Source organism: Pavona decussata, unplaced genomic scaffold (assembly GCF_977016875.1).
Source record: "Pavona decussata unplaced genomic scaffold, jaPavDecu1.1 SCAFFOLD_313, whole genome shotgun sequence".
Classification (NCBI taxonomy): Eukaryota; Metazoa; Cnidaria; class Anthozoa; order Scleractinia; family Agariciidae; genus Pavona; species Pavona decussata.
In genome coordinates this window covers 712,227-730,749 of record NW_028145705.1, presented here as the reverse complement: position 1 = coordinate 730,749, position 18,523 = coordinate 712,227, and the positions used below count along the sequence as shown (strand labels likewise).

The 18,523-nt window shown below is 38.7% G+C and overlaps 1 protein-coding gene across 1 annotated transcript in view; it reads right to left on the bottom strand.

The window, feature by feature from the left end:
• LOC146454163 (uncharacterized) overlaps positions 1 to 18,523 on the bottom strand; it is a 98,591-nt gene that overhangs the window by 47,686 nt on the left and 32,382 nt on the right. The gene's annotated exons all lie outside the window — the stretch shown is intronic.

Here is an 18,523-nt window from a genome sequence, read left to right as displayed (position 1 = left end):
GTGTTTACAAGACATTTACAAGCAAAGCAAACGTGGTAAATACCGCATTTACACAATATTCACACACCGTTGCAAATGTGTGGGAGGAAGTACACATTCCAGACAACTTTAACTCTACGGTAAATATGAGTAACAGCACACATTTGCTCCAAGAAAAATAGATTTACGTGGTGAGCAAATGAGGTAAAATATAATGTTTGCTCGACTTTGGTGATATTTGCACACGAATCAAATCTTATGTTTGCACGACATTTACAGGCAAAGAAAAGCCGGTTAATATGAGTAAGATTACACATTTGCTCCAAGGATAATGGATTTACAGGGTGGCCAAATGAGGTAAAAAATTATATATTTGCTTCACTTTGGTCACATTTGCACGTAAATCAAACTTCATGTTTGCACGACATTTACAGATTTTACTCAACACTGCACACTGTAGCAAATGTGAGAAACAAATACAAATTTAAGATAACTTTACCTCAGAAAAAAAAAAATAATGTGATTATCGCGATCCCGGGGGATCTTCGCATTGCGCTGAGACGACGTTATTTTGTGATATTGTCGTCTCAAAATGACGGTTGCTGATAGGCTCAAAAACTGCCATGTAAGCACGACAGCACGGTACTAAATGGGTTCGGCGCGCATAGATCAAAATTTTACTTCTGTGAATGAACATGCCACGTTGGATGGTGTTGTTTATTTCTTTTCATTTGAGTTTACAAAGCTTCTGACACTGTTCAAGGACCACTTATAATATTTTTTTTAATCACTTTATTTAACAGTCAAACACACATTACAGAGCTGTCGTATAAAATATTACATGCAATATAAGTGATGAGAGAAAACAAGGCATATACACTACACTGTTAAGTACATGCAACAAAGGTTACAATTACAATTACAATTTACAATTTACAATTACAATTACAATTTAAACTATTAAGCTACAAAGAAAAAAAAAACAAAAATACTATACAAGCAATAACATTAAAATTAGTTGTCAATTTAAAAATCTGGCCCATTTTTCGTAAAAAGTGCTGTATTTGTTTGAGCTGAATGCTATGTATTTTTCTATTTCAATTTTTTGATGTAATAACGCTTTAAAATCAGCAAAATGAAAATTGACTCTATTTACAATAGATTAGGTATTTACCAATAAGAATAAGATGGTTTAGGGCTGAACAAGAGGACCAATTATTCAAGATGCCGTACATGATCTGATTTCTTTCCTGCATAGAGTTAGAGTTTCTTTGGAAATGCACTGGCACCAACCAGTGAAATCGGACCAGAAGGAAACAGCAATGTAACAGGATACAAATAAATGGGTGACTGTTTGCTCCACATTTGTGCAATAAGGACAGAAAGGATCCTCGACTTTATTCATTTTGTGAAGAACATTTTTTGTGTAAAGTATCTTGTGAATTATTTTATACTGAAACATTGAAAGTTTTATTTCTTTTGTGGCAACAAATGGTAACGACTAATTTTTTTCTGACATTCATCCTTACTGAATCCCGGAATTATACAGAGTTCAACCATTGTTATTAGCGACACCCATCACGTAGAACTGTGATTAAAAGATTTTAACGCCGTGTTTACTGTGGAAATTATGGCGTTGCATTGGTGGCAGCAGTGAAAAAAACGAAATTAACAGAAATCTGTGGTCAATGGAAACGTTTTGATGGTTTGTTGACCGAATTTCAACGTAGTGTGGTTCTGTTTCGAATTTTTGCTTGTGTGTTGTTTACAATGGTGGAAAACTCAAACGTGGGTTTAAGATTCCAAAGGATGACTTGTTCAACGCCAACTAACCCTTTCAAACCGGAGAAGCCGCTTACACCAGCAACTGATTCATCCCTGGATCCAAAAGTAAATTTTCAAAGTCCAATTCGCCAAATTCACCCTGCAAGTCTGTTGGCATCAGAAAGATTTGCCGTCAAACATTTCATTGATGCTGTTCAAAGACGAAGACGATCGGCTGCGACTACGCAGAGACAAACCATGCAGCATGGACGAAGCCTCGTCACTGGCTTGTGAACTTGAGGCATTTTGTCTCTTGGATGGAGATTAGCGAAGAAGCTCGGCGAAGGTTCGCTCTGCGGATGAAGTTGTCAGGGAGCCTCATTTGTTTGAATCTCAGTTGGAAATGTTATGTCATGACATTCAATTGCATGAACAACTTCAGGAGACTCAGCAAGTCGCTCTCCAGCAATTGGTTCAGCAGATACATCAGCTCACCCGGTTAATGTCTCTGAACATGCCTGGAAGCCAACAAAGCCCACCTGCCTCACGTTATTTCAGTCGATGCTGGTACTGCAAAGAGTCTGGCCATTACCTTCATAACTACCCAAAATACAAGTCTCTGTAACAAGCCGATTTAGGTTCGGGAAACACCAGCAGGGTGTCGCCCACGGGTCAAGGGGATGCGAGAATGAGAGTAATGTTAACCCCACAACAAGACCTGATGGGAACAACGCTCTTCCAAAATCATCGTCAAAGCAGGAAAAGATTTATCCTGATATCCCCATTGACAGGTCACAAGCTAACAATAGCTTAAGAGGCCTTTATTTTCCAGGCTTTATTGGAGGAAATTGTGTTATGTGGTTAATCGACACTGGTGCAGCTTGTTCAATTGTTTCACTTGTGATTCCTTACCTGCTAGTGTCAAGTTCAGTTTGAGCTAAGCTACCCTGAAATTGCTCTTGCTGATGGTAAGCAGGCAAAAACACGTGTTGTGGGACATGTTGTGGTGCGCCTGGGTACTAAAAAGTCTCAAATGTATATGGGATAAAGGAATTCTGGGTATGGACGATTAATGGATAAGTTTTGGATTGCTCTGATTTTAAGAACCATCCTTTTAGTTCCAGATGTGTGGTGCGACAATAAACAATTATTGAACTTAACACTGAGGTGACTGTCCCAGTTACTGTTCACAAGCATCGCACTAATTTAGATCTAAAGGCCTCTCAGTGAGGCATGCGATTGTTGGAGCCTTGTCTCAACTCACGTTTGCAACAACGGGGGCCTTTATGTTGCAACGACTCAGGTGTATGTTAAAGAGGACAGATTGGTTCCTTTGCGTGTTTTCAATGTTTCTGACGAAGTTTGCAACTTGGCTGCCGAGACTGTGGTTGCTCTAGCTAAGCCGGTTGTTGATGTTACTTCACTGAAGCTTTATGAAGAGAACCACGAGCGTGTTGTGGACCAAGCTTGAGTAATAAGTCAGCATGTATCACAAGAAACACTTAAAAGGGCTTTACCAGAGTCCTTGCAAGAACTTCTCACAAGGAGCACTGAGAGTGAGACGGGGAGACTACGGGAGTTACAGTGAAATTACCAACATGCGTTCTCCCTTTCCGAGGAGGACTTGGGCACCACACATACGGCCCAGCACAGAATTGAAACAGGCAATTCCCCACCCCAACCCCCCTCCAATCCGACAGCAGCCTCGACGCACCTGTCCACGGAAACGTGATGAAATCGGACGACCTGTAACCGATTTCTTGCAACAGGGGAAGGTGAAAGAATTGTCAAGTCCCTGGTCCTCTCCAGTTGTGCTGGTGACTAAAAGGATAATAGTCAGAGGTTGTGTGTTGAATGGAGCAACAGTGAAGGATGCCTTCAAGTTGACCATTCACTCGCTGCTCTACGTTGCTCAAGATGGTTTTCCATGTTCGATCTTGCCTGTGGTTTCTGGTAAATGGCAATCGCTGCATCTACCCAGGAAAAGGCAGCATTTGTAGCTACAAGCGGCATGTATGAATGGAATGTGATGCCATTCGGACTCTGTAATGCACCAATTACTTTTGAAAGGTTGATGGAGCTTGTCTTGAAGGGTCCACATTGGAAAATGTGCTTGATTTACCTTGATGATCTGATTTTCATGAGACGCACATTCGAGGAAGAGTTAGGGCGGCTAAAAAAGGTGTTTGAGCGACTTACCTGTGCAGGACTTAGACTTAAGCCGAAGAAGTGTTTTCTCCACCAGAAACAGGTTTCGTATCTTGGTCATATTGTCACAGAAGAAGGCATCACTGCAGTTCCTGGAAATATAGAACAAGTTCGCGCATGGCCCATTCCAGAAAACAGCATGGAGGTCAAAAGCTCCCTTGGACTTGCCTCTTATTACCGCCGTTTCATCCTTTATTTTTCAACTATAGCTCACCTACCGTACAAGCTAACAGAAGCAAAGACAGAATTTGATTGGACAGGGCAATGTCAGCTGGGTTTCGACAGCCAGAAAGGTTTACTTTCGTCCGGTAGAGTCTTGGCCTACCCGACCAGAGAGCGGAAGTTTGTGCTAGACACCGATGCATCAGACCATGGAGTTGGTGCAGTATAATCACAGTTTCATGGACGAGGTGGGAAAACCTATTGCGATTGCAAGTCGAACATTGTCTAAGTCCGAGAGGAACTTTCCGTCACACGGCGTGAGTCACCCTACTAAAAGCTCGGATTTAGCCACGAGAGGACTTGAAAGTTTACACTTTTCGTGATCAGCTTCTCCCTAAACAGAAATTTCCATAGCTGCAAAACGTTCTTCACTATAATTTAATACAATGATTCTTCCTTGGTCAAAATATAGCAATTATTTTCATGTCTGCTCTTTTGTGAGCGAACTGGGCACTTTCCTCTATCGCGTAAAAGCCTAAAATAATCTAAATTCAGCGAGAAAAAAAGCTGACCGGTAGTGACCCAAATCCTCTCATATTTTGGCAAAAGAAAGTTCAGTCATTGATTTTTAGGTGTACGGTTTGAAATCTTAAGGATCTAGCAGAACTTTTGCACGAATGCTGATTAAAGTTTGACAAAATTACAATTCAGCGTCATTGAAATCTACAACTCTACGTAACAAGGCTATTAGAATAAATTAACTCCTTGGCCAAAGTTTGTATGACAAAAGCTTTAAACTATTTTCAACACTTAAAACGTTTTTAAAATACGTATTGTTAAATAAAAATAGATATTTTTTTTTCCCGCCACAAATGACAACTCATTATGGTCATAATAAAATTTTTAACAAGTTATGTTCTTCAATAAACTAAGTTGTACTTTAAATCAGCTCGTAGCATATTTGTCTTCAACTTTGCAACTGTCGCAATCGAAGGTACGACGAAGTATATACCAGACTTTCCAAACACATTGAGCGCTTAATGTGTTCTCTTTAAGAAACTGTTCAATTCCAAAATACAAAGAAATACCGGTGGTCATAACGAGGTGACCATAACATGCGTTCCGACTGAAAAATATTCCTGAACGTGCCTACTCTAGGTTCTGAAGCTTTTAAATAAATGCTAATTGTTGGTGAAAACCTAGTTGTGGAACAAATCATAAAAGACATAGAGTGCCGAGGCTAATGCATAAATTATTCATTGTTTTATAGCGCTTTTGATTGGCTCAAAGCCGCTATCTCCTCTTTTGATTCAATATTGTTCGGCTTTGTGCTTTGGAGAAAGTTGCTGGGGCATAAATTTCCTTTCCCTGTTGTTTTTACACAGACACTGGCTAAATTGTTGGAAGTAGTCATGCAAAATCTCAGTGAAAGATTATTTTCGCTGATCTTTTTACCGAGCAGGTACATATTTGTACAGAATTCGTGTTTCTGCAACTCAGTGGAAATTGTTTACTTTTTTTCTGCGAGGTCTGGAGAAATAGGTGCGGAAGAAGGAATGGCGTGTTGAATCAGTCGTTATTTATTTGAAATATGAGTGATTTTAAAACTCAAAGCCAAGATGTCAACCATTCAATCACCATAGATGGTCATCATAGTAATCTGCCAAGGTGCTAGACTTAAAACCCACCTGTACAATTACGTCCATCCCCGATAAATCCTGCTTTACATGTACAGTTATGTGATCCCTCAGTGTTCGTGCACTCAGCATCACTATGGCAACTGTGATTTCCTGTTGTGCACTCGTTAATATCTCAATAGAGAAAACCAAAAGATAAATTTAATTTTAAATCAGGGAAAATGACAGTGATTATATTGGTCAATTGATACCGTGATAGCGTTATACGGCAAAATAATAGTGAGACTGTCATATACTATAAATGGCATGAGTTACATTCAATACACAACGTCTTTGAGGGTTGTCCAATATAGACAAACTGATAAAAACTGAAAAAAAAACCAGCTACACGAACCGTATTGTTTCACAATCTGTTACGGTCTAAAAACACATCATAAAGGCACTTTTCGGTCCGTTTACGGTCCATTAATTGCATCCCACTAAGGACACTTAGAATAGTATCACGCCTTATCTAAGAGAGGGTCTTATACGGCTCTTATACGGTTTCGTTTGTACAGATCGTAAAGACACTTTTCGGTCCGGATAAGGTCCGATAATTGCATCAAACTCAGAGCACGCAGAAATTTTTCACGTCTTATCTGAGCGAGGGGCGGATCAAGTACAGTTTATGTGTCCAGAAGTGTTCATACAGGAAGCATTTTCGTTGTAAACGTGGATAAGGTTGCTGCATTTATCGATATCTAGATTATTCGAGCATAATAAAGAAGACGTAGAATGATCAGGCAAAAATGAAACTGAACCGGCTTTATAAAAAGGAAAAGGAAAATGACGTTAACACCAACGAACATCTTGGAAAACAATACAACAAATTATACCTGAACATAAGTGACCATCCCCACCGTAACCCGAGTTACAAGTAGAGTTAAAGTGTCCAGCAGTGTTCATACCTGTTGCATTTCCGTTTCAGTCGTGCATGCCGTCGCTGCATTCATCGATATCTAAATGTTTCCAGCATAATAAAGGAGACGTAAAATGATCAAACAAGAATGAAACTGAACTTGCTTTATGCTGGGAACGAAATAATGATCTAAACACAAACGTACATCTTGGAAAACAAGACAACAAATTATACCTGAACATAAGTGACCATCCCCACTGTAACCCACGTTACAAGTACAGTTAAAGTGTCCAGCAGTGTTCATACAGGTTGCATTTCCGTTGCAGTTGTGAATGCCGTTGTTGCATTCATCGATATCTGGAGAATTGGTGAATTATATTGAATGAGTACACTGATAAGGCAAGGATAAAATTAAACAGGCTAATTATAAATGGAAAGGCAAATTATTGCTGACTAAATGAGCTGAATAAACTTTACCATTTTCACAATTTTCTCCTTTAAATCCGGATGCACATACACATAGGTACTTCTTGTTAGTGTAGCCAGACAGGCATTTGGCGTTGTTGATGCAAGGTTTGACGGTCGAGCAAAGGTTCTGATGAAAAAAAAAAAACACATTTATAATACAACGCTTATATCCTCTCAAGCTAAGTCACAATATCAAATTCAAACTGACAAACGAGGCACATAGTACTCAGCTGGTTATAATTACTTGATAAAAGCAAGTCCGCGTAAACTAATTATTTTGTTAAAACCTACAATAAATATAAATGCAGGCAAAAAGTGAAACGTTAAAGCAAAGAGAAAGCAAAGTGTCAATCAACCGAGAAAGGCGCCAAAACTTGCGATATGCTTCAGGTGCTCGAGGTTAAGCTGAATAATTTCAACATACAATTTAGATAAAACGAAAGGAGTACGGTGTCCTTGCCATTTTATGTTGTTTATTTTGTGTAGTGTTTTGAATCTTTAAATATTTCAGTAAAGATTAAGGTTTATTTTTTCTTTTCTTTTTTTTGATAAGACAACTTGAAAACTAGAGTTGAAGAGTAATTAAGCTAAAGCCTTTATCTCAACACGGCGCTGTAGCAGACCCTTGGATGTTCTTTAAACAATTCAGCGCTCAAGTATTAAGTATTCGTTTCAATTTGAATGTCAGCACTTGGGTGTTTTCCATTTGTCAGGACTGGCCAGCCAGACTGGCTCGTCCGATCCATAAATGGAGTCTATCATTGTTCGAAGGGTTGATTGCTTGAATTATTCAAAATGGCACCTTCTGAGATCAAGCGTGTCATTTTGAACAAATTGAAAAGTGTAGCGGAATTGGAGCGTTCCGTTTCCAAAATAAATAAACTGGCTGGACAGTTCTGACAAATGGAAAACACCCTTATTATCGACTTATTTCCTACCTAAGTCCGCTAAATCAGTGATTTTCCCTACAAGTTGATTCGCTTTGCTTTTGAGCAAAGTTCACTTCTTATCTAACCCGTTTGTTGACCATGTTAGGTCCCGGTAAGATTTTGTCCTTGGAGCGGGATTATGAGTTCTTAAACCTGCTGCAATCAGTGAATCAAAAGTTCAGTTTAGTCCAGTTTGAATTATCACACTATTTTTAGTGATGTTAAAAACCCCGTTATTTTCAAACGCATAACTACTTATTTATTTTTTCAGAGCTACAATTCATACCCCAGTGGCTCCATATGTCCAGTCAGGCCTTCTCATAACGTCTTCCGGATGCTGGAAGTGATCCGAATTACTCAACTCACAAATTATTTTGTTGTCAATTGGTGGACCAATGTTGACTGAAACGCATTCACTCTCCATAACGCAGCGATGTTCACATGATCTGATTTGGGTTTCAATGGTAAGATTCAAAATTACGTGACCTTCTAGGTAATAGCCATGCTTTAGTGGCAGAAATTTGACACTTCGACATCTCCCTACGAAAAGAAAAGTAAAGTTCTTGGTCATAAACATCTTTATGAAAAAAATCAAGGATGAATAAAAAAATCCTGACAAAGAGAGAATGAAAGAAAGATCAAAGGGATTTCTAAATTATAGGCTTTGTGATTGACCTTTTTCGTTTTACGGTGTGATGATCGTGTGATAAGGGGCTGAGGGTCCAAACAAATGATGAGCACAATTACCAAACACGACAATCTGTCGTTATATTTAACGACAGCTCGAATTCACATTTATTACAATGCACGTAGCTATTAAAAGCCATTACACTTCCTACAGGCATCGTTGAGGTTTTTCAGGCTTTCTATTTGAAGCTGCTGAGTTAAAAGTTGCGTAAATAGCTGCGAGGGTCTTTCTTCTACTTAATCTTTCATTTGCAGTTTAGAGATATGTTTCATATATTCATAGTCATAAAAATATTTTTGTCAACCGAAGTCGGAAGGAGAAAAGTGAACATAAAATATAATTTACTACGGATTTACTCATAGTTCCTTGAGTGCGGAAACTATAAACAATATTCATTTATTTCTTCACTTTCACTGTTTTTCCTTACCAGGGATAAGACATTTTTCTATCCCAGACTTTTTTTTTTTTTTTTTTCTTTTTTTGAAACCTTGATCTGTTGTTTAATTGTTTAATATTCGGCTACAGTACGCAACATCGAAAAAACTGCTCCTCTTATAAAATTGGCGCCAAACAGGACGCGCTCTTCAGTTAATATAGTTATTTAAGTCATTCCGCGTATCTTCTATTTAATTTTGCATAATTATGCCATTCCGCACGTCATGCTATATGCCATTTCGCAAACTCATTCGCTTTTACCCTCATCGGTTGGTTAACCAGCAGTATGCAAGACAGAGAAGATCCTCATGATTTAAGAATTTATCGAAAGAAACGAATGATATTGGGGATCGAAAGTCTAACTGCTAGAATAAAATAAGTTAAATTAACATTCAGACTTGGTCGAATTTTGCACCCTGCCTAAACTAGAATTCTCGCTCAAAAATCCATTTAAATTTTTGCATGTCCAAAGAGTGATAGCTTAGCGGGATTTTTTCCCAATAATAAACAAGTAAAGAAGCCCCGGCTGTGCTCGGTTCTGTTGTAAAGCACGCAGGAAGTGGCTAGAGCATGAAAGAAGTGTAGGGGGAAACACTAGACGCAGTCGAGTGTTTCTCCTTACTTCTTGAGTGCGCTAGACGCTTCCTGCGTGCTTTACAACATAACAGAGCACAGTCGAGGCTTTGCTCGAGTCGTTGCTCCATGCATCTGTACTCTGATAAAACACGCTGTTTCAACCAATCAGCGCACGTGTTATATCGAAACTTTATTATAAATTGTAACAAAGGATAAAGAAAATTATATTTGGTTTTCATAATCAGTAACGATTCTAAGAACATTGTGTATACACTGATAGTTTTACGGCCAGGTAAGTTAACAGAACATTCGAGAAACGGGCGTCTGTAGGTCTAACGTTTTAGACGATGTAAACGCCTCTAACATAAAAAAAAAAAGCTAATAAGGCCTTTTAGTTTGGAACTAGCAACAAATTAAAACTCGTTTTCTCACCTTGCTGGGCATCAGTGTGCAACCAAGCTCCCCAAAGATAACAGAGGAAAAGGAAATCAAAAATGGAGAAGTAACAACCTGCCATACTAAAATAGAAAAAAAAAATAATGAAATGGAAATTTAAAAACATCAACAAGAAACCGATAAAGATATATGCTGTATTCATCATTTCAGCTATGAAAAACTCTTTGAGTTCCTACAGAAGGAATACTCGGAGGTATCTTTTCCGTCCCCACAGAAAATGTAGATCCAGTGAAGTTTGGTTTCCATATGGAAGAGGAATGAACTAAAAATTAAGTGTGCTAGCGCTTCTGCGACAAGTTGTCCACAAAAATCTTCAACTCGAAGATTACTAAAGATAAATATGTCGTCGACGAAATTTATCTCTTCAGCTCTAGGTTAAAAATAATATTAAAGAATTGCCAAAAAAAAAAGGTAAGATGTAGTTAAATGCGACAATCTATGTCACTGGCATGGTTTATTATTTACCGTCCCTAAAGCAGTAAGCGGAAATCTTGCGTACGCGCGCTTCTTTCGATGAAACCACGGTATCGTAATGGAAAAAGTTAAGTCTGGTGAGAGGACGCCACCGGCTAGATCAATACATCCATCGGTTTTGAGAGCTGAAGTTCGCTGCTAATTTTTCATCCGGTCAAAAACAGCGGAAGTGGCTAGATCGTAGCCGGCATCCCGATAGAGAAGCGCTGAATTCCTCAGCTGCCGAGGAAGTTATTTTCATTCGACTCGCCCCGATATCTTTCGGCGAGGACGGTTTTCAAACAACAACAGGCTGGTTGTACCACAAACCTTCACCGCTCGCTGCCAGCTGATTTTTTTTTTTTCTGTTGTTGTTGTTGTTGTTGTTGTTGTTGTTGTTTTCGATGAGCGGTTAGACTTTGACCTTGTTCGTCTTCTTTAAATAGCCCCGGTTTTTTCTTAATTTTCACCCAAGGCGACCTTTTTGCTTCGCTCTCTTCAAATCCAGAACAGAACACTGTCTCACTATAAAAATCAGTATAAAACGTCGCGACATGCGATGAACACGATGTAAGCAAATTTGCCAGTAATTTTAGATCGGGGGTAAACTTTGCCGCGCAAAACGTCAGCACAGCCCCGTATAAATTGGATTATGATATCCTCACTCTTTTACCGCTATACCTTTTTTTATTCAGATAGCTCCTGTTCTTTCAAGATTACGAACTACCTTTTTCATGAAATCTTGCATTTCTTGTTCCTTGTTTGGTAAACAACACAATCACCGCGGAAATCATTTTTTTTAAACACGGTTAATTCATACGGCCTCGAAATAACGATCGAAAGGCAACCCAACCTATAATGTTTTCCAGCGTAAAGTATTAGTTGAAGAAAGTAAAATACTTTCAATAAATTGCGCCGGGTTGTAGATTTTACCAAGCTAGTGTTTGCAGACTGTTTAGATCTCCCACAATTTCAGATTTCTCAAACAATGTGGCTTTTACGGGTGCATCAATAGTTCATTTTAGTGGAATATCCTTTCGAAAAGATATTACCCGTCTTAGTCAGAAATTTGGATTAAATTGTGAAGATCAACAAGCGTTATCTTTAACGAAAGGTTACCTGAAACTTTAGCAATGCTGAAAAACCATCCCATTTGTGTTCGGAGGAAAAATATGTAGGTAAAAGTGTGGAAAAAGACCCGCTAGCATTTCGAAAAGCCAAAAACAGCTCGTAAATTTCGGGAATAGTATTCCGTTCCTTAAAATTTTCAGCTTAAGAATACGAACGGATCAAGATGCGTCAACTTGTGAAAATTTACGTTTTGGCGGTCGTAAAATGATGCGAGATTTTTTAAGGAAACAACATTTTAACAAATTGGAGCACCGGATTTTACGCTAAACGTAGAAAACTGTCTACGCACAAACTTACACTTTGCAAGCAAAAACAAGATTTGCACTGGTCGCGCCGGGCACGTTTCTCTTCTAAACAAGCGAAGTAGGTCGAAATCGAAAGACAAATGTGCACTGGCATGGGCCAAAATTGTGCCTGATGAGTTTGACTCGAAGACTCTCGTCTCTACTTGGTTTTATTGAAGGACACGATGCACCATGTAATTTTCTCATAAGAGAGCAATCCTTTCATTCATTGTGGTTGCCAAACCTCCTATAATAGGGCATAAAACGTTTTATTTTGTTTGCGTTTTTAAGTCTCGTATCGTTGGCCAGAAATAAAAAGCAACGAGTTCACGAACTGGGAAAATCGTGTTATGCTCGAACTTCTTTGTGTGGTAATATTTAAATTCCCTATGTTAAAGACCAAGAAAATAAAGTTCACTAACGGCGGCCGAACTTGTTTATATGGCTACAATTATTATTTTATTTTTTTTTTTTTTTACCTTTCTGGGCATCTGAGTAGTACTGCAGCCACACTTCCCAATAAAGAGCAGATCAACAAACTCGAACCGATACGATCTTTACACCCCGAACAATGATTCACCGTGTGTATAATTGGTGAATACGAGAACTAGAAAGATATGGGTTGGAAGTGGCAGGTGAGTATTGATCACAATTGGATGGAGAAAGATGTCATCCATCGGGGAATGACAATTAAATAATGGCACCAGACCACTTTCTCATCTATTATTGATTATCGGATGACGTTTAAGGGAAGACACTAACGTAGACACTAATACCATTTTTTTCTTCCTTGATAATTTCTATCAGGAAGAAAATAAGAGAGGGAAAATGGGAGATATGTAGAAGACGTAAATATTATGCTTGACTAAAACGAAGATCCCTTACACAATTGTACTGAGAGTGACGTTTTTAATATTATTTTTTTTTTATTTTTTTTTTTTCAAAGATTCTAAACAGGAAGTTTTAGCCAGCGAACAGGCATCCCGGGTGGCAATTGCGTAGGGGGTAAATTAAAGTGTCTTAGCGTCGTAATTAGTAATAAAGGAAGAAGATTTGTCACGTACATAAATTATTTGTAGCGGCTGAGTGCTGAATTTTGCGACTTTACTCTGGTTATTCTCCCAATATCTCAAAGAATTGTAAGTTAATAAATAAATAGATAAATTTTCCGACTTAAAAGTTCAGCTAAAGAATACGAACAGATGAACCCGCCTGGAAGACTGGATATTGTAAACAGGATTTTGAAAACGGCAAACGATGTTAGCACCTTTTTCAAATATTGAGTGGGAGTTCCCGCAAGAAAATTAACTCTGGTAATTAGCATATAAACAAAGGTAGAATTCTAGTTTGTTTATAATAGCTTGTTGACCACAGACTCAGCGCGTTGGTTTGAAACCTATTGTTTTATTTATCATTTTACTGGTGACTAAGACGTTTTATTATACTTAGTTTTTTTTATTAGCACAGGAAAAAATTGTTGCCGCAAAACGATCGATAAACACCTAAAACAACTAAGGTGGACTTTACAGTGCAACAATTAATTTCTGACAATATTTTATTCTCTCATGCAATGAGACGTTCAACTAGTTTTGATCGTTAGTGCTTGTTAGAAAATCATCCTTTTTTAATTTTTCAGTTTTGAAAAAGTGCCTCAACAAAATTTAGGTAAACACCTTACATGGTTAAAGAAAAAGATAAAAATCGAGTCCTCTCGACATACAGGGAAAAATCTACTTTGAATTAATTGCATTTAGTCTACGTTTTGGCGTCAGTAATGGAAGATAACTCAATATTTTCCCGTTAAAGATCGAATTATTCTAATTATTTTATTTTATATAAACAAAGGAAGCAAAAATGGAATATCTGTCAGAGCCTATTGTAAAACGTTAAACAACCGAATCATATTCGTATAATTATAAAGCACTCCGGTCGGTACCACTTTGCACCCTGATGTGTTAATTATGATCCTCATGGAAAATATGGTGTTTGTTTTTAATTAAAAAAAAAATGAAGAAAAAGTAGAAGCTAACAGAACCAGTAGAAGAAGAAGCGACTTTAATTGACATTTGACAACCCTACACATTTCAGTCTTTGCAATTACTGTGCTTGTTGACGTCAGACCGTGTTGTTTCTGAGCCAAAGTTTGCTAATTTCCTTCACTAGCTAAGAAATATTTACTTAGATGTAGCCAGGCCATGATCAAGAATTGAAAAACAACGCTGGAGTTTGCACTTGCATGACACGATTCGGAATATTCGCTGATAAACCGTTCTACCGTTTTCCTAACAGCAGTGACATGAAATCGAATGTTAAAGGCCTAATCCAGCTATTCCTGAGAGCAGCTGTTGTTCCGCGTTATGTGTTTTTGAGCTCAGCATTTGCGATAAGAGTTGTGAAAAGCCGCAATATTTTAATATTGAAATATCACAGACAGCATATACCTCCGGATGTTTTCTTCCCTTTTTCTTTTCTTTTCGTTTCTGTTTTTAGTTTTCTAAGTCCTTACTACAGTAGAGTCGCCGTATTTGTACTAGAAACTCATAACCCATGTGGGACGATCTTGGAAAAACGGCTTCCGGCGTCTGGTTAAGCGTCTCTTAGTGTCCACCAGTATAAATATGGACCCGAGACCAGAGATTGCAACTCCCCCGAATACGGAACGAATCTCCCGGTCATCCGTACGGGCCACAAATCTCCCAGATAAAAGAAATGCGCGGATAGTTCTCCATACATACATACATACATACATACATACATACATACATACATACATACATACATACATACATACATACATACATACATACATACATACATACATACATACATACATACATACATACATACATACATACATACATACATACATACACTTTATTTAGACACGGTAAAAACATCAGTTACAAGATAACAATTTAAAAATAAAACTGATTTAAACGACCAACTAAGGAACCCGGTCAACCGGGCTGGCTCAGTTTCCGAGATCTCGCCTTGCCACTCTTTCCTTCACAAAAATTTTGATGTGTTCATACGTGAGGGCGGGCAGGCCAAGTTTCCGAGACCTCGGTTTTTTGCCGAGATCTCGGTAACCGAGCTGACAATTTTTTCCCATATGAACACCTCAGCCCCGGATAGCGGGACTGACCGGTACGAAACATTTTCAACTGCGCATGGCTTGTAAGGTCGCTGTCGGGAGTAGTTTCTGTGCATTTAAGTGACCATGAATTGGTTTATTGCGTTCGTAGATTAAACTGCAAAAGAGCACTCTCTCAGGTCAAGACCTTTAGAAATTATGCGCATTTTAATGTTGACGCCTTTCGTAAAGACTTGAAAGGTGTTAACTGTAACTCTGCTCCTGGTCCCGATGGACCTGTCATTGTTGATAAACTCTGGCATGACTTTAAGCGGGAATTTATCACGATTGCTGATCGTCATGCACCGCTGACGCAGCTATTGACAAATTGTCCTTGGCTAAACAAGAGCATAAAAGCGACTATGCGCCAGCGTGATTACTTTCACAAAGAGCACTCAAAAGTAACACCTCAGAAGAGTAGGCTAGCTACCGCCGTTTTCGCAATCGTGTGACAAATGAAATAAGATCAGCGAAAGCGTCTTATAATAAGCGGCTCATCGAGGAACGTGATGGTGATCACAGATCATTTTGGAGGACGATGAAGAAAATCCTGCCGGGTAAATAGAAAGTTACGTCTCCAAACATTAAAATAAACGGCTTTGTCTCTTCAGACAAGCAATGGATTGCAAACGCATTTAACAAGCTTTTCGCATCCGCGGCAAGCAAATTGATGGCCAACTTACGGTGAACTTGTGGTGATAATCAACGTGATCCCAATATTTCTCTCCAATAAGCGGCTCATCGAGGAACGTGGTGGTGATCACAGATCATTTTGGAGGACGATGAAGAAAATCCTGCCGGGTAAAAAGAAAGTTACGTCTCCAAACATTAAAATAAACGGCGTTGTCTCTTCAGACAAGCAATGCATTGCCAACGCATTTAATAAGTTTTTCGCATCCGCGGCAAGCAAATTGATGGCTAACTTACGGTCAACTTGTGGTAATAATCAACGTGATCCCAATATTTCTGTCCGTCAATATCCGCTGTTCAATTTTCCCGAGATCTCTGAGGAGTTTGTTCTGTCGCAGTTACATAGCCTGAAATCTGGGTAGGCTGTGGATTTGGACCGCATACCGGAGCGCCTGTTAAAAGATTCTGCGAACATTGTAGTCAAGCCTGTGACGTTCATTATCAACACTTCGTTGCGTACTGCCAAAGTTCCTTGTGACTGGAAATCTGCGCGGGTCATTCCACTTTTTAAAAATAGGAAAGGCTGATGAGATGCACAATTATCGCTCGATTTCCATTTACCTGTTTTATCCAAGGTTTTAGAACGGGCTGTACATATCCAACTGTACAAATATCTTCTGCAAAAAAAGATCTTGAGCCCTTATCAGTGCGGTTTTTGGAAGTGTCACTCGACAGAATTCGCTGCTTTTAGTTTTTCTAATAATATTCGTAGAAACATGGACCAAGGTCAATTAACTGGTGATGTGTTTATTGACCTTCGTAAAGCTTTCGACACTGTGAATAGTGCGGTGCTTCTGGACAAGCTTTCCAATTTGGGGATTGTGGCTAAAGAGAATCGCTGTTTACGGACTACCTATCGAACCGCTCCCACGTTGTTGAGTTTCATGGGGTGACTTCTACTTCGGAAGCCATCTCTGTTGGAGTGCCTCAAGGTTCTATCCTCGGTCCACTTTTGTTTATTCTACACATTAATGATTTACCGAAGATAGTGTCCGAATGTAATATTTTGATGTACGCTGATGACACTATTTTATACTGCTCATCCTCTAAGGCCTCTATTATTCATGACAAGCTGATTGCTGATCTGTCTAAAATTCAGCACCTGCTTTCTTTCAATAGTCTGCTTATTAACGTATCAAAATCTAAAGCTATGCTTTTCGAAACTGCCCCTAGATTATCTACCATAAACTTGTTTTCTATTACTTTACATAACAATGTTGTTAAGCGGGTTTTTCACTTCACTTATCTCGGTATAGTCTTTGATGACCGCCTTAGCTGGAACGAGCTTTAGCTGGAACGAGCAAATAAAGCACCTTACTTCGAAGGCGGGAAAACGCGTAGGAATGCTCGGCAGGCTTGGTAGAGGCCTCACTAGAGAGATTGCAAATATAGTTTATTGTAGTCTAATTAGGCCAATTTTAGAATACTGTGTGAGTGTGTGGGGCTGCTGCGGAGAAGATCACAAACAAACCCTTAAAGCCCTCCAAAGCCGGGCTGCCAGGATAGTTGCAAGAACTGTACGAAGCAACCCGGCAATGGAAGTTCTGAAATGGCCCACGCTGAGGAGCGCCGTCTTAAAGTGCTTTTAAACTCGTTAAGAAATGCCTCTTAGGTCAGTGTTCCCAATATTTAAAGGAATATTTTAAACTTAATAATACAATCCGTGTGCGCGCCACTAGACAAAGCAACCTTTTACATACGCCTTCAGTGAGGACTGAGATCGCAAAACAAACTATGCACCCTTTTTAACGAACTATCTTGATGGTATTTCGTATTTATTTGCTTCTAAATCTTTTATTTGTACATAGTTTTCTATCTATATTATTATCAGTATTAGTGTAATGCATACGTATACTATAGTTTTAGTACATTGTTGTGCTCAGGGCTCTTAGGGTTTGGAGCTAACATCATTGTTATTGAAACGACAGACGCCATTAGCGAACTCCAATGGGTGATCCGCCTCTTAGACAAAACGACCGGCTTATATTTAGGGCGGTACTCTTGGTAAAGTCTAGTTTACATTACGTAAATACCTGTTGGTTTGGAGAAGGGAGGGAGGAGTGGACTCCAGTATATAACTGACGGGGGTGATCATAGGAAATTTTAAAAAGAACCCCTGAAAGGTACCGTACCAGCGTTTCTTTTTGTGGACGTTGTCCGATTTTTTTTTTACCCCTAAATGGTACCGAATCAGTTGACTGACATTTACGCTCTCTAATTTTTCCGGCTCAATATCTTAAAAAGCACCACCATATCTCTGTCGAAAGATATTTTAGATTTTCGCACCATAAGGAATACCAAACCACGAATTTTAACCCCTTAAAGGAAAGACGATCACCCCGTCACTTTAATATGAGAGTTTAGACAGAAAGATCCATCTTTATTTTTGCATTTTAATTATTTTATTATTTATTTAATATTTATTTATTTATTTATTTATTTATTTATTTATTTTACAATAGAAGATAAGCATTTTCCAATCAGTAAAGAGTCGTTTAATCTTCAGTTTCTGTCGCCATGTCCCACGGGTTTTATTTCTTCTTGCGGCAGCAGTTTTCTTGAACGTTTAGAGAGATATATAATTACGTTTATGGCAAACGACAAAACCGACCACGTGACCATGTTTATCCTA